The following is a 26,776-nucleotide window of genomic DNA, read 5'->3' on the forward strand; positions in this document are numbered from 1 at the left end:
GCCGGCTAGAATGGCCATGGGTCATATTAGATTGTGTAGAAATGAGCTTTAGATGCCCCCAAAAATGGGAGGACCCCCAGACCCCCTGCCAAGTTATGTCCCTTTTTTTGTGAATCATTGATCATCAATCAGAGAAGCAAACGTTGACTCCAAACTAAGGAAGCCATTCCTTTAGTTTAAAGCACACTGTATGATGACTACATTTGATTGAATTCCACCCTTGAAATCTATTTATAGTCTCTTTCCCCTGCTCTGTTCAGCAGGCTGGCAGTTCTGCAGTGGTTCTAGCTTGGCTCACTTCTATGGAAAATCGGTGGTTTTGATCATCGGATCAAGCATTAAACAATCCCCGCTGTACTATCTTTGTTCATGGAACACGCTTTTCTGAAAGGCCAGTAAAATATGGATTATTTTGGGATGGGAGGGATGGAAAGAAAGAGATATATTGGGGCCATCTCTCCTGGGGTTTGGATTCGTAGTGTTCAAAGTCACTAGGAAGGGAAGGCTTCCCTTGGAGAATTCCCAAAAATAGGATGAAGAATTGACTGGGGAAGAGGATGTGAATGTGCACTGTGCTTCAGACCAGTGTTTGTCAGTCAAGAAGGATAGTCTCCTCATCAAAGTGAACTCCGCAGTTTTTCTTTCCACTGTGGTTACTAAACAAAAATAAAATACACAATCACATTTGAAACAAAAGAAATGCATGCACACACGAATACACTTAAATGTTGTTTGAATTACGCCAATCAGGGAGCTCATTTCTCTTCTTTGAGTTTGCATCATTTGAAAATCTCTTCTCCATCAGTCCACCAAAAGAAAAACAAACAAGCAATTAGTGCCACTAGACCAAAAGTTATCATGTCTTTGACACCCTATCAAACATTCACTTATGCAATATTGTACATTTGAAATTTAGAGCCAGTAGTTAAATGGCATTGCACTCCTCTCCTCATTGGTTCCAAAGGTCATGAATTGGAGCTCTCATTCTGATGCTTCCTCATCCCTTCCCCTCATGCCCCCTCCCCTACATAACAGTGAAGAGGTCCAGTAGAGCCATTTATAGCCTGGTATCAGTCTTTGTGAGCTGAGGCTATGTAAATATACCTCTGCTTCCTCCTATGTGAGGAACTTCCTGGATGATGGAAAGCAGTGAGCTAACAAGGCCGGGCAAAGCTCGCCCGATTCCACGCATGGTTGGCATGGCAACACTGCCTATCTGCATGGCTCTAACTTGGGTGTAAAATGCAAATGTTATTCCCAAATGATATCTGAGTGAGAGTGACTAACAAAATCAATGTGAGGCCCCCTGGAGGTCAGGGCACCTGGGCACGTGCCCTGCGTGCCCGGTTGGTAATCAGAATCAGAATCACCTTTATTCACCAAGTATATTTACTCTGAATGTTACTTGGTGATATGGTGCTGCCAGTGATAGACAACATTTAGAGACTGAAAATAGACAACAGAGTTTAAACAAAGTTTACATTATATACAACTAGGTAGAGTGAGCATAGAGACATAAGAGAATGAGCGTGGGTACGTTTGATGTACACATTTACAGTATCAGTATGAATATATCTCAAATGCGTCCATGATTAGGCTACGACAAGTTAGGGCTGGGCGATATATCATGTTTTTGCACGATATTCCAAATGCCTGTATCGAAAGAATCACGTTGTTGTTTTTGAGTGTTCATGTCCGCTTGTTGTCTTTTTGGTCTCGTCTCCTTTGCTACTTCTGTGCTGTGTGCACCTTCCCATTTATACCAGAGATCTGTATATAATGAAGAGATGCTCATGTCCCCGCCCTAACAATGGGAGTCGTTGTCCCAAAGGCGGGAAGGCAGGCGACAAGCTTAGGTCCAAAATAAGCCCATAGAAACACATTGGGCTTATTTTGGACACCTTTTGGTGAGAGTGAAACCTCTCGCTTCACCTCTTCTTCTCCAGCGTTTCCCAAACTCTGTCCTTGGGACCCAAATGGGTGCACATTTTGGTTTTTCGCCCTAACACTACACGCTGATTCAAATTATCAAAGCTTGATGATTAGTTGATTATTTGAATCAGATGTGTAGTGCTAGGGCAAAAACCAAAACGTGCACCCCTTGGGGTCCCGAGGACTGAGTTTGGGAAACCCTGGTTTACACACACACCAAGCCGTCTTCCTCTCTGACGGTTTCAACTCGTTATTTGCATTTGAGGTTTGGTCCAACAGAATCAGTCATATGGACACCGAAACTCATTGAGACATTATTTTACTGTAATAGAGGAGAAGTTAACCTTTCTAACAATACTATTTTTATGTCTCAAGTTGTGCACAGAGCAGACACTACTTAAACAGGAGTATCAATGACCATTGATTCTGGAAAATGTATGCTCAGTTTGTCGTGCGAGGCATTGGGGTACTACTAGCAAAATTTCAGCCAAAGACTTTTATACTAGCTGTCTAGTCTGTGTTTTTATATATGTGCAATAAGCATAAAACACTTACTTATATAAGGAATTGGCAACTCATTCTCATTCTGAGAAATAAGGTGGGCCACTTGATTTCAACATCTGAAAAAAGAGGACAGGCTAGCATGCTGTTCAAACAGATGGAGACGGACAGAAAGGTGTGTTCATAACAATTCAGCTGTTCTAACTTGTTAGCTAGCAAATAGATCCAAGTTGGCTAAACTTGAAATATAACGATTCCTATAAGGATTAGCTGGCTACTCACTAGCACATGGGCTTGTGCTTCAGAGGTTGTTTATGAGACCTGTGTACATTTTCTATAATCCTGCTACAAGAAATGAATGTGCATTATGCATGGTTCTGGTTAAATCTGTAACAAAATGGGCATTTTCATAGACCGACTGAAAGCCAGATCAGTGATTATTGCAAAAAAGCAGGTTAAACTATTTAGAGGAAATAATTAAATTATTAGTGGGTTGTGGAAGGCTTATATTTAGCCTCGGCATAATTTCACAAGCCCTGAATTCATTAGATTATTGCTGACTGTTTGAAATGCAGTGTCTTTGACCTTTAATTGTAAAAGAGAAAACATTGGTAAATGTAATCTAAAAATGTTTTACTAACATGGGCTCATTTAGTGACTGTCAGTGAGTGACATATAACAAGAGGAAAACTGCTGATGCACAATGAAGTTTCAAAATTGCACCTTGTGTATTCTACTATTCTAACTTTCAACAGTAAGTTGACACCCCGACTGAGTTCCTAAAATATATGTTTTAGTTATTTATTTTTATTACAGAGGTCTGGATGTCGGTGTCTTCATATGTAGCTACGGCCCTGCCTACCTTATTATTTCATGTGGTGTGCCAACCAAGGCATGTAATAATGTACTGTGGTGCTTGTTCCATTGTCAGCCACTAAGCGCTACAGTGGTGACAGAGGATAATATTATTAAATACGATGGGAATGAGTAGAACAGCATTTGTTTCAGTGTGATGCAGTGCACAATATGCAGCACAGTTCATTTCTATGCTGTCTATACAGTGCATTCGGAAAGTATTCAGACACCTTGACTTATTCCACATTTTCTTACGTTACAGCCTTATTCTAAGTTTGATTAAATCGTTTTTTTCCCTCAATCTACACACAATACCCCATAATGGCAAAAACAGGTTTTTAGACGTTTTTGCAAATGTATTAAAAATAAACAACTGAAATATCACATTTACATAAGTATTCGGACCCTTTACTCAGTACTTTCTTGAAGCACCTTTGGCAGCGATTACAGCATTGAGTCTTTTTGGGTACGACGCTACAAGCTCCCGAGTGGCGCAGCGGTCTAAGGAACTGCATCTCAGTGCTTGAGGCAGCACTACAGACCCCCTGGTTCGATTCCAGGCTGTATCACAACCGGCCGTGATTGGGAGTGCCATATGGCGGAGCAAATTGGCCCAGTGTCGTCCGGGTTTGGCCGGTGTAGGCCGTCATTGTAAATAAGAATTTGTTCTCAACTGACTTGCCTAGTTAAATAAAGGTTAAATAAAAAAACAGCTTGGCACACCTGTATTTGGGGAGTTTCTCCCATTCTTCTCCGCAGATCCTCTCAAGCTCTGCCAGGTTGGATGGGGAGCGCCGCTGCACAGCTATTATCAGGTCTCTCCAGAGATATTTGATCGGGTTCAAGTCCAGGCTCTGGCTGGGCCACTCAAGGACATTCAGAGACATGTCCCGAAGCCACTCCTGCATTGTCTTGGCTGTGTGCTTAGGGTCATTGTCCTGTTGGAAGGTGAACCTTCTCCCCAGTCTGAGGTCCTGAGCGCTCTGGAGCAGGTTTTTATCAAGGATCTCTCTGTACTTTGCTCCGTTCATCTTTCCCTCGATCCTGACTAGTCTCCCAGTCCCTGCCGCTGAAAAACATCCCCACAGCATGATGCTGCCACCACCATTCTTCACCGTAGGGATGGTGCCAGATTTCCTCCAGACGTGACTCTTGGCATTCAGGCCAAAGTGTTCAATCTTGGTTTCACAAGACCAGATAATCTTGTTTCTAATGGTCTGAGAGTCCAATAGGTGCCTTTTGGCAAACTCCAAGCGGGCTGTCATGCCTTTTACTGAGGAGTGGCTTCCGTCTGGCCACTCTACCATAGAGGCCTGATTGGTGGAGTGCTGCAGAGATGGTTGTCCTTCTGGAAGGTTCTCCCAGCTCCACAGAGGAACTCTTGAGCTCTGTCAGTGACAATCGGGTTCTTGGTCACCTCCCTGACCAAGTTACTTCTCCCCCGATTGCTCAGTTTGGCCGGGCGGCCAGCTCTAGGAAGAGTCTTGGTGGTTCCAAACTTCTTCCATTTTAAGAATGATGGAGGCCACTGTGTTCTTAGGGACCTTTAATGCTGCAGAAATGTGTTGGTACACTTCCCCAGATCTGTGCCTCGACACAATCCTGTCTCGGAGCTCTACGGACAATTCCTTCGACCTCATGGCTTGGTTTTTGCTCTGACATGCACTGTGTGACCTTATATAGACCTTTCCAAATCATGTCCAATCAATTGAATTTACCACAGGTGGACTCGGATCAAGTTGTAGAAACATCTCAAGGATGATCAATGGGAACAGGATGCACCGGAGCTCAATTTAGTCTCATAGCAAAGGGTCTGAATACTTATGTAAATAAGGTAATTATATATTTTTGCAAACATTTCTAAAAACCTGATTTGCTTTGTCATTATGGGGTATTGTGTGTAGATCGATGAGGAAAATGTGTCTATAAAAAATATTTTCTCAAGCAAAAGTTGCGGCAGTCTGCACATTTGGAAGTTGGTTTCGTGTTAATAGCTTAAGTCATTTAAGCGCTAGAACAAGCGGAATAAATCTAATATTAATAATAACTAAATGGTAACATTACAAGTGAAGTTGTAGGGCTTGCTAAAGTGCTTTACAATTATTTTTTTGTGGTAGTAGAAGACGTTTAAAACATTTTACTTAAACATATTATTTTATAATGTAGTCATTTTAAATGCCCATCCCTGGTCAGTAGTTTCGGTCAGTAGTTGTGTGGGTCAGTAGTATGGTTGTGGTCAGTAGTTGTGGTTGTGGTCAGTAGTTGTAGTTGTGGTCAGTAGGTGTGTGGTTAGGTAGTTGTGGTCAATAATTGTGGTCAGAATCTGTGTAAAGAGAATCAATGTGCTTAATATTAGGAAAGTTGAGAAATAAATATAGTAGCCTATAGAAAGCTGATGGGATCCTCCTCTTTAAAAAAAAGGCCATAACTCTGTTTTTTCACGCAATTGCATAACCTATAGAAATGAGCTCATGGGCTTTCATGACTTGTGACTGCAGGTGTGGCGGTAATATGGTCACTGTAACAGCCCTACCCCCTACCCTCTGTAGCGCCTTGTGGTGGTATGAAGCACAGTTGCCATACCAAGCAGTGATGCAACCAGTCAGGATGCTCTTGATGGTGCACCTGTAGAACTGTTTGAGGACCCATGCCAAATCTTTTCAGTTTCCTGAGGGGGAATAGACGTTGTCATGCCCTCTTTACGACTGTCTTGGTGTTTGGCCCATGATAGGTCCTTATTGATGTGGACACCAAGGAACTTGAAGCTCTCGACCCGCTCTACTATAGCCCCGTCGATGTGAATGGGGGCGGGATCGGCCCTCCGTTTCCTGCAGTCCACGATCAGCTCCTTTGTCTTGCTCACGTTGAAGGAGAGGTTGTTGTCCTAGCACCACACTGCAAGTTCTCTGACCTCCACCCTATAGGCTGTCTCATCGTCGTCGGTGATTAGACCTACCACAGTCGTGTCGACGGCAAACTTAATGATGGTGTTGGAGTCATGCATGGCCTCGCAGTCGTGGGTGAACAGGGAGTACAGGAGGGGACTAAGCACGCACCCCGAGGTGCCCTCATGTTGAGGGTTAGTGTGGCGATATAAGAGAACGGAGTTGAGGGTTCCTCCAATAACTTTAGCAAGAGACGACTCGTGTTGACATTATAAGAATTTGCTTTTAATATACTTTAAAATAATGTAGAACGTTAGTTAGCATAGATAATGACCCTACAGTACTTTTCTATTTGCAAAAGGTAACTAGCTAACTACCTACCTAGCTAGTGCTGTAGCTATATGCTATCCCTTGTCATGATCAATGGTTATTTATTGAATGTTGGCTATCCAAGTTAGCTGGCTAGCTAAGCTAATATGCCAATATAACCTGGTACTAACTAGCTATGTTTCATTTAAACATCCTCCAACAACACATCTCTAGCTTGCTTATGATTCATTCCCGCTATTGGGCTGACACTGGCTCGAGCTGCAGCCTCACTTAACGTTAGCCTGAATAGCATAATAGCTTGCTAGCTATTATAGCTAAATGTCTTTGCCAATAGTTTTGAATACCTAAAATGGACGAGATACTCACTGCCATAGTTGTGGCAGTGCTTTTCTATCTGTCGAGTGAAGAGGAGACGACAGCTAGGAGGGCAGCTAGACAGTGACAGCGGGAGGAGGCACTGAGAGCTGCTGTCCTGGTGCTGTTTGTCAGTGTAGGTATCTCTTGTGGGTCTTCCAAATGACTACAGGTGATCAGTTGTAGTTGGATATATTATGTGAAATACTAGATTATCATGGAGACATGATTTGATAAGATCAAATAATAACCCTTAACGCCCCTCCAAGACTGATACCAATCAGGCCCCCCGAGGACAAGAGTATAAGAATAAACTCATTAATCATACTGAATCCTGAAAAATAATGAACTAGTCAGCACAATTTATGCTGAGACATTCATATCTGTTCTATACAATACAACTTGTGTCCTAAACATGAATAACATTTTCTCCATTGTCTTTCATTTGTTTCCTGCATACATGATTGTACAGGTGGCCCAAGGTCCTTCCCCTCTGAACTTTCCCTAAACCAGGAGGTGGAGGGGAGGGACCTTACATATTTTCTGATACATTCTGGGAGAATCACAAACATCAATTGGATTCCCTTGTTTCCTTACATCCTCTCTCCTCGCCTCTTTCTCAAACCTATTGGAGGAGAAGGTCAGACCTTCTTATCCAATGGGTTTTGAGAAAGAGGATGCGAGGAATCAAGGAGATGCAATTGAGATTCTCCCATAGGAAGCAAGAAGAGGGACTGCGAAGAAACTGGGAAATACGGTTGAGAATGAGCCCCTGAGTTGTGTTTAGTGGGGCACAACGCTGCATCATGAACAGGTATGAGTGTCTCATAGAATTGGGATAGTGTCAGCTTCATTTATTCTTGCTCTGAAAAACAGCACCCCACAATCTTCACAGACAAGTGCAGCCCATCACCTGTATTGAGGGAGTAAGAACAGAGGGAAGAGATATATCTCCACCGTATTTCCCCAATTCCTCGCATCCTCTCTCCTTATGTAAATATTACATTTACATAAGTATTCAGACCCTTTACTCAGTACTTTATTGAAGAACCTTTGGCAGCGATTACAGCCTCGAGCCTTCTTGGGCATGATGCCTTCTTGGGTACGTTCATCTTTCCCTCGATCCTGACTAGTCTCCCAGTCCCTGCCGCTGAAAAACATCCCCACCGCATGATGCTGCCACCACCATGCTTCATCGTAGGGATGGTGCTCCTAGCGGGCTGTCATGTGCCTTTTACTGAGGAGTGGCTTCCGTCTGGCCACTCTACCATAAAGTCTGTGTTCTTGGGGACCTTCAATGCTGCAGAAAGTTTTTTTTTTTTTTTTTGCCTGGGCAGCAGGCACCTTCCCTCCCAGTTGGAAGTGTCATAATACATAATCAACATGAACACCATCCAACAGTATTGTATATCTGGACGTGATTGACTCATTGATAACATGTCAGAAACATTTCCCTCAGATGGTTAATTTGAATGTGTTAGCTAGCTAGTTTCATTCACTCCCATCCATTCTGCGCCAACTTAAAGATTGCTGTACACCAGTGGAACCCATCCAACTTGAAGTCATACCACAGATTCTCAATTGGATTGAGGTCTGGGCTTTGACTAGGCCATTCCAAGACATTTAAATGTTTCCCCTTAAACCACTCAAGAGCGCTTTAGCAGTATGCTTAGGGTCATTGTCCTGCTGGAAGGTGAACCTCCGTCCCAGTCTCAAATCTCTGGAAGACTGAAATAGGTTTCCCTCAAGAATTTCCCTGTATTTAGCGCCATCCATCATTCCTTCAATTCTGACCAGTTTCTCAGTCCATGCCGATGAAAAACATCCCCACAGCATGATGCTGCCACCACCATGCTTCACTGTGGGGATGGTGTTCTTGGGGTGATGAGAGGTGTTGGATTTGCGCCAGACATAGCGTTTTCCTTGATGGCCAAAAAGCTCAATTTTAGTCTCATCTGACCAGAGTACTTCTTCCATATGTTTGGGGAGTCTCCCACATGCCTATTGGCAAACACCAAACGTGTTTGCTTATTTTTTTCTTTAAGCAATGGCTTTTTTCTGGCCACTCTTCCGTAAAGCCCAGCTCTGTGGAGTGTACGGCTTAAAGTGGTCCTATGGACAGATACTCCAATCTCCGCTGTAGAGCTTTGCAGCTCCTTCAGGGTTATCTTTGGTCTCTTTGTTGCCTCTCTGATTAATGCCCTCCTTGCCTGGTCAGTGAGTTTTGGTGGGCGGCCCTCTCTTGGCAAGTTTGTTGTGGTGCCATATTCTTTCCATTTCATAATAATGGATTTAATGGTGCTCCGTGGGATGTTCAAAGTTTCAGATATTTTTTTATAACCCAACCCTGATCTGTACTTCTCCACAACTTTGTCCCTGACCTGATTGGAGAGCTCCTTGGTCTACATGGTGCCCCTTGCTTAGTGGTGTTGCAGACTATGGGGCCTTTCAGAACAGGTTTATATATAGTGAGAGCATGTGACAGATGATGTGACACAGGTGGACTTTATTTAACAAATATGTGACTTCTGAAGGTAATTGGCACAATATCTTATTTAGAGGCTTCAGAGCAAATTGGGTGAATACATATCCACGCACCACTTATCCATTATTTATTTTTTCGAATTTTTTGAAAAAGGTTATTTTCATTTCACTTCACCAATTTGGATTTTTTTGTGTATGTCCATTACATGAAATCCAAGTAGAGATCCATTTAAATTACAGGTTGTAATGCAACAAAATAGAAAAAACGGCAACGGGGATGAATACTTTTGCATCCTTAATCAACAACTGCTTTCTAATTACTGGTCATCAGTATCTTTAAAGATCCCAGTGTCCCTGTATATAGCCTCGCTATCGTTATTTTTACTGCTGCTCTTTAATTATTCGTTACTTTTATTTTGTATTTTATATTGTATTTTTTGTGATTTACAAAACAAACCTTTTATTTTTGGGGGTATTCTTTCTTAAAACTGCATTGTTGGTTAAGGGCTTGTAAGTAAGCATTTCATTGTAAGGTCTGCACCTGTTGTATTCGTCGCCTGTGACAAATACAATTTGATTTGATTTGTCAATCAGGGGCGCAACTTTGGTTTTAGAAGTGGGGGGGGTTGGGGGTCCTCCCCCAGAATTATTTTGGGCATCTAAAACTAATTTCCTGCATTTCTAGACTATCCAACATGAGCCATGGCCCTTCTAACTGTCTCTATTTAGACCCCAAAAAAGTAAGCAAAAATGCCCACAGTCAGAGATCATTATTACATATGTTTAAGTGATTGATAAGACTGAACTAGATCAAAGGTAATTAAATAATAAATATTGTGTTGCACCTTTAACCAATAAACTAACAAATGAAAACAAAGACTTTTGATTGTCTTTAAGGCATCCTCTATTTCAAATTTCAGCCCGAGCTGCCTGCACGGCCGACGCCCACCAGTCTAGTCAATAACTAAACTCTCTACCAACACAATTTCCTTCCAAGGGTAAGGTTTGGAAACAAACAAAAAAAAAAAACCTTAACCTTAATCTTGTAATAAATAAAATAAAATAAAATGATACATAACTTCACATTTTTGCCATCCATTGTGAAAGGATAACTAACCTTCCAATTAATGGCAATGCATTTCTTAGCCGCTATAAATGCTTGTTTTCACAGTTTCTTCTGATAAGTCTCCAGTATCAATATTTTCAAGCAAACAAAAACAGGGAGAAGAGAGAATCTGTAGACATGCACTTTGCCAGAATTCAGCCAGCTTTCACAAGACCATAACATCTGCAAATATGTCCCCGTTTGTGTTTTACACCTCCAGCAGAGGAATGACATTTCTGAGTGCATTATATTCAGTTTCACTTGCATATAATACAGTGGGGAAAAAAAGTATTTAGTCAGCCACCAATTGTGCAAGTTCTCCCACTTAAAAATATGAGAGAGGCCTGTAATTTTCATCATAGGTACACGTCAACTATGACAGACAAAATCACATTGTAGGATTTTTAATGAATTTATTTGCAAATTATGGTGGAAAATAAGTATTTGGTCAATAACAAAAGTTTCTCAATACTTTGTTATATACCCTTTGTTGGCAATGACACAGGTCAAACGTTTTCTGTAAGTCTTCACAAGGTTTTCACACACTGTTGCTGGTATTTTGGCCCATTCCTCCATGCAGATCTCCTCTAGAGCAGTGATGTTTTGGGGCTGTCGCTGGGCAACACAGACTTTCAACTCCCTCCAAAGATTTTCTATGGGGTTGAGATCTGGAGACTGGCTAGGCCACTCCAGGACCTTGAAATGCTTCTTAAGAAGCCACTCCTTCGTTGCCCGGGCGGTGTGTTTGGGATCATTGTCATTGTCATTTAGAATGTTGAGGAAATCCAATGCAAGGGGATGGAGGACAAAAAGGACAAATAGTTTAATATTCAAAAAAAGTATAAAAGATATCAAAAAGTTGTATACAAGCAACTCAAGCGAGACCAGTCTGCACATTTTAAAGTTTGAATGGTGTAAGATGAGTAGCGTGCTGAAGAAGAAGAAGGGTTTAAAGTCAGGACTTTTGCTTTGCAAGTCACACCTAATAATAATAATAATAATAATAATAAGTACTGAATGTCAAAGATTTAGAATGGGACATTTGCTTCTCAAGTCCCATTAATAATAAGAAGGTATGTCAAAGATTTAGAATGGGATGTTTGCTTCGCAAGTCCCATTAATAAGAAGTATGTCGAAGACTTAGAATGGGGACTCTTTCTTCGCAAGCCCCATTAATGAAAAGTCAGAAGTATGATGAAGATTAAAAGTTTGGACTTTTGCTTTGCAAGTCCCATCTAATAGTAATAATATGAGTATGTAAGAAATCTAGAGTTGTGCATTGCTTTACATGCACACCTAATAAGAAGTATGTCGAAGATTTATGTGAGGGCTCTTGCTTTGTGTGATGAGGTGTTGTTGAAGAAGTCAGGTGGAGGAGGGTAAATCACAGAATAACAGGCTTTAATCCGCAAAATACAGGTTTACGCAGAAATGCGTCAAACACACTCCTGGGCACAAAACAGGCGCACTGGAAAATACAAGGCACACGGGAAAATACTCTCGTCAATGCACGAGCTCCACCGAGCTTCACAAACCTCCACAATAAACAATCACCCACACAGACAAGGAAACAGAGGGAACACTTATACCATGACTAATGAGGGAATAAGGACCAGGTGTGTGTGATTGAAGACAAGACAAATGGAGTGATGATAAATGGATCGGCAGTAGCTAGTAAGCCGGTGACGGCAAACGCCAAAACCTGCCTGAACAAGGAGGGGAGGCAGCCTCGGCGGAAATCGTGACACTTTGCAAGCCCGACAATAATATAAGTATGTAAGAAATTGAGAGTTGTGCATTGCTCTGCATGCACACCTAATGATCCACTTTTTAAAAAGCGATTTTCAAACATGCTCAAAGCGCTACTTAATCAATCATAATGTCAATCCACAAAAACATATTCTGCTCTTCTAATGCACTTGGCATATGAGTTGCTGCAAAAGCTCTCAGCCTTAGCTGTAGTTTAGCTGTGTAGGTCCCTTGGAAGGGCCTACTGAGGCCAGGATTCAATCTTGATCACGCTTTGTCGGCTATGCACCATTTAAAGCTCATTTCCGATTGAGACGACATTTGAAGCTTTTACAGTGAATGCGGTCTCTGCAAATGCGGGACATTGCTTTTAAAAGGTGCATAGCTGACAAAGCGTGCTCAGATTGAAGGCTGCATGGCAAGGAGAGATGTGATATGAAGAGTGGGATTTATTGATATTTTGCTTATGTGACCTGCTATTTCCTCTGTACAGTCGTTGTGTGCAACACAAAGCTAACCCCCCCTACACACACCCCACACACACTTGCAGTTAGCAATGAACTGAAAATACCTTGGCGGGAAGGAGCTGATATCAGCATGAAAACGTCACAGCCTGATGACGGGATGCGAGTCAATACCTGGAGATGTTTATGTCGAGACACTTGAGAGATCGACACACTTATTAACCTTCTAATTGTTTTCTCCTTGGTTTCATTTCAACCAATGGGATTTGGAGACCCTGGCTGTGCAGGTCACATAGGGTTTGGTCATACTTGGGAAGAACCAAGTTTGCTGGAGAGTTTCATAGATTTCCTCTGTTCGTGTTTTGAATGAATATGAGTGTTGTCTCACTTTGAGCAAATGCCACATTTGTTTCCTCTGCAATAATATCAGGGAATGGAAGACATTCAGTCAAATAAGTTGCTTTACTAGCTAATTATATCCCTGTATGTCTGCAGCAGCATTTCCTTGCTCTTTTTAAAGGTAGACTCAGCAATATGGCATCATCACACAGAGCGGGGAAACTTCCAACTTACAGATATCAACAATGACGACATATATGAATCAGTCAAAGACTGCAACTATTAGCTCCTTCCAAAGGTAGGGCGCAAAAGACAATAGACTGTCTTGACAGATTTTAATGTTAATGTTGATAGTCGCCCGGTTGTGTATGACAATGTCATACTGCTGAGTGTACCTTTCAGTTGCTGCAGATGTTTGAAGTACTGGGAGGGCATTAAATGCTATGTGATAGTAAACTCATGTTATGTTTCACAGGGGCTATGAAGATGACCAACCGGGCGGTGCTCTCGTATGTCCCCTTCTCTCTGAAAAACAGACAAATCAAATTTTATTTGTCACATACACGTGTTTAGCAGATGTTATAGCGGGTGTAGCGAAATGCTTGACAGTGCAGTAATATCTAACAATTACACAACATATCCCCAATACACACAAAAAAGTAAGGAATGGGATTTACAGGATGCTCTCAATTGTGCATCTGTAAAAGTTTGTGAGGGTTGTAGGTGATAAGCCAAATTTCTTCAGCCTCCTGAGGTTGAAGAGGCGCTGTTCTTCACCACACTGTCTGCGTGGGTGGACCATTTCAGGTTGTCGGTGATGTGTACGCCAAGGAACTTGAAGCTTTCCACCTTCTCCACTGTGGTCCCGTCGATGTGGATAGGGGGGTGCACCCTCTGCTGTTTCCTGAAGTCCACGATCATCTCCTTTGTTTTGTTGATGAAACAAGGTCACAGAGGTGCTTCCCATCAAGGTAGGTCAATGCACAGAGAAGGATGTAGTTGACACTAATCTAAGGTCAGTTTTGTACAGTATTTCCCTTGCATGATGGTTAACGTGCATGTGTCCATTCTAGTATACTAGCTCAGAGCGGGAGGAAGTGGGGAAGAAGCGCTACGAAGCTCAGAAAATGGAGAGACTACAGACGAGGGAGAGAAACGGAGAGCTGCTGACGCCTATGTCTGCCCCAGGTAAACACCTCTGCTCTGACCCCGATCTCTGACATCTGTCCTCTAGGACTTGATGGGATTGAACTCTATACAGTCTAAACCTATAGGGTTGGACATTTACCATAATGGAAAAGATAGGGCCTGTATCCAACTCTGTCTAAACTAGAGAAGTAACATAAATATCACCCATTTGGAGCAAGTCTGTTTCCTGTAAAATTGCTGTGTTTGAGAAGCGTGTTTGAATTCCCCCTATTTAAAAAAAAAATAATTAAATAAATGAATAGGAAAGTATGATGGCTCAATTGGTTTGGCCATAGTGCTTGATCGTCACTAGTTACCACAGTCATAATGTCATAAACCCCGCCTATTTAGACAATTTATCTTCTTTAAAAATCGTATTTTAAACGTAACCTCAACCACACTGCTAACCTTATGGCTAACCCTAACCTTAATATAAGACCAAAGAGCAAATTTTTGTTTTTAGAAATGTTTACGATATTGCCAATTTTGACTTTGTGGCTGTGGTAACTGGTGGAAACCATGGTGCTTCTGCCTCTCTGTTGGCACAAGGTAGTTAGCAATTGTGCTGAATTGTTTTATGTAGGCACCAGAAAGTATTAATTTAATCTCACAAATCACTCTTACCCTAGTAAAGTAAGTAAATATCAGTTAAAGTGCCAGTTGAAACTAATGTAGTACAAAGTATGGTATAAGTTCGGTACTGCGTGTATTATTGTTGAATAGGTGATCCGACAGTAAAATAGTTCATATAATCGCATGTCTTTTTTTTGTCTCCACCTAACTTTGATTTTCTTGATTCATTTTACCTGCTGCACAGACAGAACAACAAAAGGTATGTCTGTATGGATTTTCAAAAGGTTGCATGCATGTCAGCACAGAGAAATTGGGATGGATGGATGGAATTTTTTCATCCTTGAACACTTCGCAAAGTATTCCTGGTTATGCCCTGATTATTTTAGTAACACCGAGGCCATTTAACTGTCTCAATACTAATATTTCAGCCTAGTTTTTTTCTGTGCGTGCATTCGTGTGTGTGCGTGTGTGGCAGAGCCCTACGCGGTTGGCTTTAGCCAGTCCAGTCTGATGTCTGATCCGTCTGGTGGGACCTTCAGAGACTGCACGCTGCACGGCTTTGTACATGGAGGTGAGTCAAGCTGCTCCGTCACTTCTGCTGTGTGTGTGTGTGTGTGTGTATGTGTCACATTCAGCAGAGGTTTAGATGGTTTGTAAATTCCAGATAGAGAGGAAGGACGAGAGACAGAGAGGCAGCAGCATCCAACCTGGATGTCTTATGGAAACATGACAGTGGCAGCATCCCCAGCAGTGTGCTCTGCATAGAGTCATTAATGAGCCACTTCATGTGAGCGAGGAGGGAAGAGTGAAAAGGGCACAAACTTCGTTCTAAATGGCTACCGCCGCTTGTTTCCCATTTGCCTCTTAATTAGACACATTCCTCTCTATCCTTTTCCCTGTTCCCTTGTCACTTTCTCTCCTCCTTCCTGTATTTTTCTTGTTACCCCTGTAGGAGTGTTAGAACAAGCAATCAATGCAAGGGGATACAGAAATGAAATATTGTAGCAAAACAACCAAAGCAAACTGTATATAAAGTGCATTTAAAGTTTGATTTGATTTGGGACTGTTCTTTAACTTTTTTTTTTTTTTTCTTGTTTCTTGGCAATTTCTCGCATGGAATAGCCTTCATTTCTCAGAACAAGAATAGACTGACGAGTTTCAGAAGAAAGTTCTTTGTTTCTGGCCATTTTGAGCCTGTAATCGAACCCACAATTGCTGATGCTCCAGATACTCAACTAGTCTCAAGAAGGTCAGTTTCATTGCTTCTTTAATCAGAACAACAGTTTTCAGCTGTGCTAACATCATTGCAAAAAGGTTTTCTAATGATCAATTAGCCTTTTAAAATGATCAACTTGGATTAGCAAACACAACGTGCCATTGGAACACAGGACTGATGGTTGCTGATTGTCACGTTCGTTGAATGATGGGTCAGACCAAGGCGCAGCGTGATATGCGTACATGTTTATTTAAACTGTTAAACACCAAAACAAAACAACAAAGGAAACAAAACGTGAAGTCCAAGGTAGAACACACAACATACCTTACAAGGAACAAGATCCCACAACCCACTAGTGCCAACAGGCTGCCTAAGTATGATCCCCAATCAGAGACAACGAGCGACAGCTGCCTCTGATTGGGAACCACACCGGCCAACATAGAACTACACATACTAGAATAACACCCATAGAACATACACAACAAAGAATATACACACCCTGACTGACTCAACATATAAGAGTCCCCTGAGTCAGGGCGTGACAGTACCCCCCCAAAGGTGCGGACTCCGACCGCACAACATAACCATAACAGGGTAAGGGGCCGGGTGGGCATTCCGCCTCGGAGGCGGATCCGGCTCGGGGCGTGACGACCTCTCACTCTCCGCCTCCCTTTTGCGCCCCTGGTCTGGTTTGGACCTCGGCGCGCTACTTCCCCTCTCCTTCCTCCCACGATATGCCAGGCGCTGTCTTGACCCTGGTATGGGAGACCCCGAACCTGGAGAGGGGCTGACTTCATGGTCTGGACTGGAGCCGCTGACCGGAGCTGGACTAGGCACCGGTGGAGCGGACTGCTCTGGCTCCGGAGTGGAGCCGCTGACCGGAGCTGGATCACGCACCGGTGGAGCGGACTGCACTGGCTCCGGAGTGGAGCCGCTGACCGGAGCTGGACTGGACCCCGGTGGAGCGGACTGCTCTGGCTCCGGAGTGGAGCAGCTGACCGGAGCTGGATCAGGCACCGGTGGAGCAGACTGCTCTGGCTCCGGAGTGGAACAGCTGACCGGAACTGGATCAGGCACCGGTGGAGCGGACTGCTCTGGCTCCGGAGTGGAGCAGCTGACCGGTGCCAGACCAGGCACAGGTGGAACGGGCACGGGCCGTACCGGACTGGACAAATGCACCACTGGTCTGGTGCGAGGAGCCGGAACAGGCCGGGCTGGACTGGCGACGCGCACCACTGGCTTGGTGCGAGGAGCAGGAACAGGCCGGGCCGGGCTGGCGACGCGCACCACTGGCTTGGTGCGAGGAGCAGGAACAGGCCGGGCCGGGCTGGCGACGTGCACCACTGCCTTGGTGCGAGGAGCAGGAACAGGCCGGGCCGGACTGTGGAGGCGGACTGGAGGTCTGGAGCGGAGAGCTGGCACAACCCGTCCTGGCTGGATGCCTACTTCCGCACAGTATGTGTGAGGCATCAGCACAGGACGCACTGGGCTGTGCACGCGCACTGGCGATACAGTTCGTAGCTCCGCATAACACGGAGCTTGCCCAGTCACACGCCTCTTCGCATGAGTATGGGGAGTTGGCTCTGACTAACCCTAGGCTCCGCCAACCACCCCGTGTGCCCCCCAAAAAACATTTTATTGGGGCTGCTTCTCGGGCTTCCTCCTCGACCGGCCTCTTCCGTGTTGCCGTTGCTCCTCTCCTGCCTGGGCATCTACCTTAGCCCATGGTCCTTTCCCCGCAAATATCTCTTCCCATGACCACAATTTGCCCACCTGTGACATGGCTACTCGCTCCACCTGGGCACGCTGCTTGGTCATCGTTTGGTGGGATCTTCTGTCACGTTCGTTGAATGATGGGTCAGACCAAGGCGCAGCGTGATATGTGTACATGTTTATTTACACTGAATAAACACACGACAAAACAACAAACAAACGAAACGTGAAGTCCAAGGTAGAACATACAACATACCTTACAAGGAACAAGATCCCACAACCCACTAGTGCCAACAGGCTGTTTAAGTATGATCCCCAATCAGAGACAACGAGCGACAGCTGCCTCTGATTGGGAACCCACCGGCCAACATAGAACTACACATACTAGAATAACACCCATACAACATACACAACAAAGAATATACACACCCTGACTCAACATATAAGAGTCCCCTGAGTCAGGGCGTGACAGCTGATAATGGGCCCCTGTACACCTATGCAGATATTCCATTAACAATCAGCCGTTTCCAGCTACAATAGCCAGTTACAACATTAACGATGTCAACACTGTATTTCTGATCAATTTGATGTTATTTTAATGGACAAAAAAAATGCTTTTCTTTCGAAAACAAGGACATTTCTAATTGACCCCAAACTTTTGAATGGTAGTGTGTATGTATGTATGTATGTATGTATGTACAGTGGGGAAAAAAAGTATTTAGTCAGCCACCAATTGTGCAAGTTCTCCCACTTAAAAAGATGAGAGAGGCCTGTAATTTTCATCATAGGTACACGTCAACTATGACAGACAAAATGAGAAAAAAAAAATCCAGAAAATCACTTTGTAGGATTTTTAATGAATTTATTTGCAAATTATGGTGGAAAATAAGTATTTGGTCAATAACAAAAGTTTCTCAATACTTTGTTATATACCCTTTGTTGGCAATGACACAGGTCAAACGTTTTCTGTAAGTCTTCACAAGGTTTTCACACACTGTTGCTGGTATTTTGGCCCATTCCTCCATGCAGATCTCCTCTAGAGCAGTGATGTTTTGGGGCTGTCGCTGGGCAACACGGACTTTCAACTCCCTCCAAAGATTTTCTATGGGGTTGAGATCTGGAGACTGGCTAGGCCACTACAGGACCTTGAAATGCTTCTTACGAAGCCACTCCTTCGTTGCCCGGGCGGTGTGTTTGGGATCATTGTCATGCTGAAAGACCCAGCCACGTTTCATCTTCAATGCCCTTGCTGATGGAAGGAGATTTTCACAAAAAATCTCACGATACATGGCCCCATTCATTCTTTCCTTTACACGGATCAGTCGTCCTGGTCCCTTTGCAGAAAAACAGACCCAAAGCATGATGTTTCCACCCCCATGCTTCACAGTAGGTATGGTGTTCTTTGGATGCAACTCAGCATTCTTTGTCCTCCAAACACGACGAGTTGAGTTTTTACCAAAAAGTTATATTTTGGTTTCATCTGACCATATGACATTCTCCCAATCCTCTTCTGGATCATCCAAATGCACGGGCCTGGACATGTACTGGCTTAAGCAGGGGGACACGTCTGGCACTGCAGGATTTGAGTCCCTGGCGGCGTAGTGTGTTACTGATGGTAGGCTTTGTTACTTTGGTCCCAGCTCTCTGCAGGTCATTCACTATGTCCCCCCGTGTGGTTCTGGGATTTTTGCTCACCGTTCTTGTGATCATTTTGACCCCACGGGGTGAGATCTTGCGTGGAGCCCCAGATCGAGGGAGAATATCAGTGGTCTTGTATGTCTTCCATTTCCTAATAATTGCTCCCACAGTTGATTTCTTCAAACCAAGCTGCTTACCTATTGCAGATTCAGTCTTCCCAGCCTGGTGCAGGTCTACAATTTTGTTTCTGGTGTCCTTTGACAGCTCTTTGGTCTTGGCCATAGTGGAGTTTGGAGTGTGACTGTTTGAGGTTGTGGACAGGTGTCTTTTATACTGATAACAAGTTCAAACAGGTGCCATTAATACAGGTAACGAGTGGAGGACAGAGGAGCCTCTTAAAGAAGAAGTTACAGGTCTGTGAGAGCCAGAAATCTTGCTTGTTTGTAGGTGACCAAATACTTATTTTCCACCATAATTTGCAAATAAATTCATTAAAAATCCTACAATGTGATTTTCTGGATTTTTTTTCTGAATTTGTCTGTCATAGTTGACGTGTACCTATGATGAAAATTACAGGCCTCTCTCATCTTTTTAAGTGGGAGAACTTGCACAATTGGTGGCTGACTAAATACTTTTTTTCCCCACTGTATGTATGTATGTATGTATGTATGTATTTATGTATAAACAGTTGAAGTCGGAAGTTTACATACACTTAGGTTGGAGTCATTAAAACTCATTTTTCAACCACTCCACAAATTTCTTGTTAACAAACTATCATTTTGGCAAGTCGGTTAGGACATCTACTTTGTGAATGACACAAGTAATTTTCCAACAATTGTTTACAGACAGATTATTTCACTTATAATTCACTGTATTACAATTCCAGTGGGTCAGAGGTTTACATACACTAAGTTGACTGTGCTTTTAAACAGCTTTGAAAATTCCCGAAAATGATGTCATGGCTTTAGAAGCTTCTGATAGGCTAATTGACATCATTTGAGTCAATTGGAGGTGTACCTGTGGATGTATTTCAAGGCCTACCTTCAGACTCAGTGCCTCTTTGCTTGACATCCTGGGAAAATCAAAAGAAATCAGCCAAGACCTCAGAAAAAAAATTGTAGACCTCCACAAGTCTGGTTCATCCTTGGGAGCAATTTCCAAACGCCTGAAGGTACCACGTTAATCTGTACAAAAAATAATACGCAAGTATAAACACCATGGGACCACGCAGCCGTCATATCGCTCAGGAAGGAGACAGGTTCTGTCTCCTAGAGATGAATGTACTTTGGTGCAAAGGACCTTGTGAAGATGCTGGAGGAAACAGGTACAAATGTATCTATATCCACAGTAAAACAAGTCCTATATCGACATAACCTGAAAGGCCGCTCAGCAAGGAAGAAGCCACTGCTCCAAAACCGCCATAAAAAAACCAGACTACGGTTTGCAACTGCACATGGGGACAAAGATCATACTTTTTGGAGAAATTTCCTCTGGTCTGATGAAACAAGAATGGAACTGTTTGGCCATAATGACCATCGTTATGTTTGGAGGAAAAAGGGGAAGTCTTGCAAGCCGAAGAACACCATCCCAACCATGAAGCACGGGGGTGGCAGCATCATGCTGTGGGAGTGCTTTGCTGCAGGAGGGACTGGTGCACTTCACAAAATATATGGCATCATGAGGAAGAAAAATTATGTGGATATATTGAAGCAACATCTCAAGACATCAGTCAGGAAGTTAAAGTTTGGTCGCAAATGGGTCTTCCAAATGGACAATGACCCCAAGCATGCTTCCAAAGTTGTGGTAAAATGGCTTAAGGACAACAAAGTCAAGGTATTGGAGTGGCCATCACAATGCCCTGACCTCAATCATATAGAAAAAGTGTGGGCAGAACTGAAAGGTGTGTGCGAGCAAGGAGGCCTACAAACCTGACTCAGTAACACCAGCTCTGTCAGGAGGAATGGGCCAAAATTCACCCAATTTATTGTGGGAAGCATGTGGATGGCTACCCGAAATGTTTGACCCAAGTTAAACAATTTAAAGGCAATGCTACCAAATACTAATTGAGTGTATGTAAACTTCTGACCCACTGGGAATGTGATGAAAGAAATAAAAGCTTAAATAAATCATTCTCTCTACTATTATTCTGACATTTCACATTCTTAAAATAACGTGGTGATCCTACCTGACCTAAGAGAGGGAGTTTTTACTAGGATTAAATGTCAGGAATTGTGAAAAACTGAGTTTAAATGTATTTGGCTAAGGTGTATGTAAACTTCTGACTTCAACTGTATGTATGTGTGTATGTATGTATATGTGTGTATATGTGGTCCTCTGTATCTCAGCTGGTAGAGCATGGCGCTTGTAACGCCAAGGTAGTGGGTTCGATCCCCGGGACTACCCATATACAAAAAAAATGTATGCACGCATGACTGTAAGTCGCTTTGGATAAAAGCATCTGCTAAATGGCATGTTATTATTATATGTGTATATGTGTATATGTATGTGTGTGTATATGTATGTGTGAGAAAAAAAAAATACATATGTGTGTGTGTGCATGTGTGTGTGTATATATATATATATATATATATATATATATACTCTTTGCATTCTCTCAATCAGCTTCATGAGGTAACCTGGAATTAATTTCAATTAACAGGTGTGCCTTAAAAGTTAATTTGTTGAATTTATGTAAAAAATAGCTCAAAAAAGCAAAGAGAAACGACAGTCCATCATTACTTTAAGACATGAAGGTCAGTCAATACGGAACTTTTCAAGAACTTTGAACGTCTCTTCAAGTGCAGTCGCAAAAACCATCAAGTGGTATGATGAATCTGGCTCTCATGAGGACCGCCACAGGAATGGAAGACCCAGAGTTACCTCTGCTCCAGAGGATAAGTTCATTAGAGTTACCAGCCTCAGAAATTGCAGCCCAAATAAATGTTTCACAGAGTTCAAGTAACAGACACATCTCAACATCAACTGTTCAGAGGGGACTGTGTGAATCAGGCCATCATTGTCGAATTGCTGCAAAGAAACCACTGCTAAAGGACACCAATAAGAAGAAGAGACCTGCTTGGGCCAAGAAACACGAGCAATGGATATTAGACCGGTGGAAATGTGTCCTTTGGTCTGAAGTCCATATTTGAGATTTTTGGTTCAAACCGGCGTGTCTTTGTGAGACGCGGTGTTGGTGAACGGATGATCTCCGCATGTGTAGTTCCCACCGTAAAGCATGGAAGAGGATGTGTTATGCTGTGGGGGTGCTTTGTTGGTGACACTGTCTGTGATTTATTTAGAATTCAAGGCACACTTCACCAGCATGGCTACCACAGCATTCTGCAGCAATACGCCATCCCATCTGGTTTGGGCTTAGTGGGACTATCATTTGTTTTTCAACAGGACAATGACCCAACACACCTCCAGGCTGTGTAATGGTTATTTTACCAAGAAGGAGAGTGATGGAGTGCTGCATCAGATGACCTGGCCTCCACAATCCCCCGACCTCAACCCAATTGAGATGGTTAGGGATGAGTCGGACGGCAGAGTGAAGAAAAAGCAGCCAACAAGTGCTCAGCATATGTGGGAACTCCTTCAAGACTGTTGGAAAAGCATTCCAGGTGAAGCTGGTTGAGAGAATGCCAAGAGTGTGCAAAGCTGTCATCAAGGCAAAGGGTGGCTATTTGAAGAATATAAAATATAAAATATATTTTGATTTGTTTAACACTTTTTTGGGGGTTACTACATGATTCCATATGTGTTATTTCATAGTGATGTCTTCACTATTATTATACAATGTAAAAAATAGTAAAAATAAAGAAAAACCCTTGAATGAGTAGGTGTGTCCAAACTTTTGACTGGTACTGTAAATGGAATAGAGCTAAGCACAGGCAACATTTTAGAGGAAACCCTGGTTCAGTCTGCTTTCCAACAAACACTGGGAGACAAATTCACCTTTCAGCAGGACAATAACCAAAAAAACACAAGGCCAAATATACACTGGAGTTTCTTACCAAGACGACATCTATGACAAGACTTGAAAATGGCTGTCTAGCAATGATCAACAACCAACTTGACAGAGCTTGAATACTTTTTTAAAGAAAATGTGCAAATATTGTGCAATTCAGGTGTGCAAAGTTCTTAGACCTACCCAGAAAGACTCTGTAATCGCTGCCAAAGGTGATTCTAACATGTATTGACTCAGTGGTGTGAATACTTATGTAAATTATATATTTCTGTATTTCATTTTCAATGAATTAGCAAACATTTCCTAAAACAAGTTTTCACTTTGTCATTATGGGGTATTGTGTGTAGATGGGTGAGATTTTTTTTTATTTAATCCATTTGGAATTCAGGCTGTAACACAAAATGTGGAATAAATCAAGGGGTATGACTACTTTCTGAAGGGTGTGTGTGTGTGTGTGTGTGTGCGTGCGTGTGTTTTTGTCTATTTGCTGAAGCATTTAGTTGCTTTCTGAACAAACAAAAAAACTCCTCAAAATCCCTACTAAACAAAACATTAAAGACACAGTATTTACATTAACTATCTACAAAATTCATGATTTTGATTGCACAGCATGTTTAATGACCTATATAATGACTCAGGAGATGAGTCCAAGGCAGATGAATCACCATTCATTTGAGTGGAAGTGAGTAGATGGATGGGAAGCACAAGGCTCTCAGGCAGTAAGAGGGGTCCATCCATGAAAGAGTGGAGTCTAGACTTCAGGGGTCCTTCAAACTAGGCCAGCCCAGGGAGCTGTGACTGTTTTCCCCTCACAGTTAAAATGGATGTCACAGTTTACATGGTCAAGGACAAGTGCCTCATCAAAAGGCCTTTCTGAGTAGGCTGACGCTGCCACTAGACTAGAGGTCTATATGCTGATCTTGCCTTTTCTCTCACCTAATGGTTGAAGTTAGGAATTGGGGAGCGGAAGCTGATCCTAGATCTGTGGCTAAAAGCCGTTTTGTGGTCAATTAGACATCTGCAGTGGCCATACAGTATTTACAGCGATGCGGAGCATTCATACTTATTTTGCTTCGTGGAGTTGTGGTACGCTTCCAATAAATTGGTCTGCACCGCACCACTCGTAGGGATTCAGAGCTAATCTCTATAGCCATCCAGCTAATTACGAGCAACTGTCTAAACGAAAAGACAAAACTTACCTCTTCGGAGATGTTAGATTCCGTTTTCCAGTGCTTGACATAGGAGCTCAGACAAGATAACATGAAGTAAAAATGTTGCACCGTTTTCCCACCTGCATCTCCATCCCAAATCTCCCCATTGCCCCCCAGCAAAATTAGCCCACATTTAGGCTATTGTTTATGTGTGCGTTTCACATTATGTTGAGTATAATGCTTGTATGGATGTCAACCCCAATACAAGTTCATGTCATCGTCATCAATCAACTGCATTACAGTTTAAAACGACTGACTACCACCACCTATTTCTGTATGCTAGCTATGCTACCAGTTTATACGAACGTGTTAGCATTTAGCAGTCACTTTTTCTTAACCTGAAAAGGGGCAACTTCTAAATGTTATGCAGCGAAAACAGCCAGATATATCCAAATCAGATTTTAGTAACCACATTGTGGGCCTGTTACAATACATAAATCATTATGGATTTGACAAATATCCACTTTGTTAGATCAGATTTGTTGAATTTGTGCCAATCCAGCATCCTTCTATCCCCCACAATCTGCATTCCATTGACCTCTTTACTGCATCTATCACCCCATTACCTCCCCGATCTCTTTCCAGGAGTTCAAACACATTTTTGTGTCTTTGAAATGTAGCCAGTTTCGCCAGTATGCCATTCACTCCCCGCTCATAGAATTAAAAGGGATGGCCTGGTGTAAATAAGGTCAACATGTCCTCTAGCTCATGTTCAGACCAATCCAATGCTTTTAAATCATTGTCTACTCTGCTAGTGTGAGAGGAAAGAATGCAGGAGAAGGAAGAGGCTTGGAAGTTTTTTATGAAAGAAAGAGGAGATCTCTGCCTGTCACCCATCATTCATTCTCTCTTTCTGATCCAGAATATCTCTCTCTCTCTCTCTCTTTCTCTCTCTCTCTCTCTCTCTCTCTCTCTCTCTCTCTCTCTCTCTCGCTCTCTCTCTCTCTCCTTGTGTTGTTAGGAAGCTTTCCACTTGTTTCCATGGAAACCGGCTTCAAACCCATGGCAGTCTGATTAAAACTTCTGAATTCGTTGACATGTTGTAGCATTCATCACTCAGATGCTGTCTAACGGTGCCACGGTTTGTGTGTGTGTGCATATCAAGCAATTCAATTCTGTTTCAATTCAAGTTGATACAGAAACTGTTGTAGCAAAACAACTTATTTGACCTGACGCATCATCAACATGGCAGGCACGAACACAGACAGACAGACAGACACACACACACACACACACACACACAAACTTCAAGTGTAAATCAACTTAATACCAGTCTTGGCTTGTCTTGAGGGCTAGACAGTGCTGTCTGTTACGGTGTATATAAACGTGTCTTTTACATGTTACGAATGTAAATAACATATTTATTTAAATTTTTTGTCAAATCACTTACACTGATATCCAAGCCTTGTTTGTCCCTCCTTTTTGCTCTCCTTATCCACCTGAAACTTCAAAGCTTCAAACTTCAAACTTCAATTTCTAGAATCGTGACAGTTTCCCTGCCAGCCCTTGAGCAGCCAAAACAATTTTTATGGTAACCATGACAGCGCCCACTTGCTATTTGTCCTCAGTACAATTACATTAAAGTGCTACGAATACGTTTTTAATGCAGGATCTCTGCCAAGTTTAGGCCTGGAAACAGCTGCAAACACTAAAACTGCATACAAATATACATCAAATATGTGGCTTTTCAGGACGGGACCTGTTTCTATGGTAACACCTCATTAGGAGGCGGGTTGAGCCATTTTATTATAGCGTTAGTGATTATAGCACTCATTGTAGAGAGAACGAGAAAGACAGGGAAGGAGAGGGAGAAAGAAGGAAGTGTAGTGTTTTTTTTTGTGTGTTTTCTTTTACTGGGTTCCTCTGGGATACGCTTTCTAATTGCTCGTTTTTTTTTTTACATTGTGGAGTAAGCTCTCTCTCTCCCTCCCTCCGTCCCCCAGTGAACAGGGAGACATAGAGCACCACGTCACTCTTTGAATGTGCAATATTGTCCCACTATTGCCCACTTCAACCTTCTACAGTTCAATGAGGGGAAGGAGTTTGCATGGTGTTAACACCCCACTGTATCCTGTCCATATTACGAATAAACTCTGATTTGATTTGTTGTTGGATTTTCAGGTTTAGCTGCCAATGTTTCGTTGGATGACTTTATGTCAAATAAATTAGTCTCAGAATTAATTAAAGCATAGCTGGAGCGATGCCCACTTTTAAAAGGCTTCAGGAAAACTCTGATATACCTAGTAGAGCGCTGATTACAGCAGGAAGGGGC

General features: G+C 42.7%; 2 long non-coding RNA genes and 1 pseudogene across 2 annotated transcripts in view; all 3 read left to right on the forward strand.

Annotated features, from left to right (window-relative positions):
• Window positions 1–13,847, forward strand: part of LOC121545997 — a 32,601-nt pseudogene extending 18,754 nt beyond the window's left edge.
• Window positions 13,848–13,871: 24 nt separating this feature from the next.
• Window positions 13,872–15,921, forward strand: LOC121545998. Its single transcript, XR_005996321.2, has 4 exons — window positions 13,872–13,969; window positions 14,072–14,186; window positions 15,004–15,330; window positions 15,882–15,921. It is a non-coding gene; the product is annotated as an uncharacterized LOC121545998 (long non-coding RNA).
• Window positions 15,922–15,968: 47 nt separating this feature from the next.
• Window positions 15,969–26,776, forward strand: part of LOC121545999 — a 63,921-nt gene continuing 53,113 nt past the window's right edge. The window contains exon 1 of the long non-coding RNA XR_005996322.1: window positions 15,969–16,008. This is a non-coding gene — a long non-coding RNA (uncharacterized LOC121545999). The remainder of the gene's footprint in view (window positions 16,009–26,776) is intronic.

Source organism: Coregonus clupeaformis, chromosome 30 (genome assembly GCF_020615455.1).
Source record: "Coregonus clupeaformis isolate EN_2021a chromosome 30, ASM2061545v1, whole genome shotgun sequence".
Classification (NCBI taxonomy): domain Eukaryota; kingdom Metazoa; phylum Chordata; class Actinopteri; order Salmoniformes; family Salmonidae; genus Coregonus; species Coregonus clupeaformis.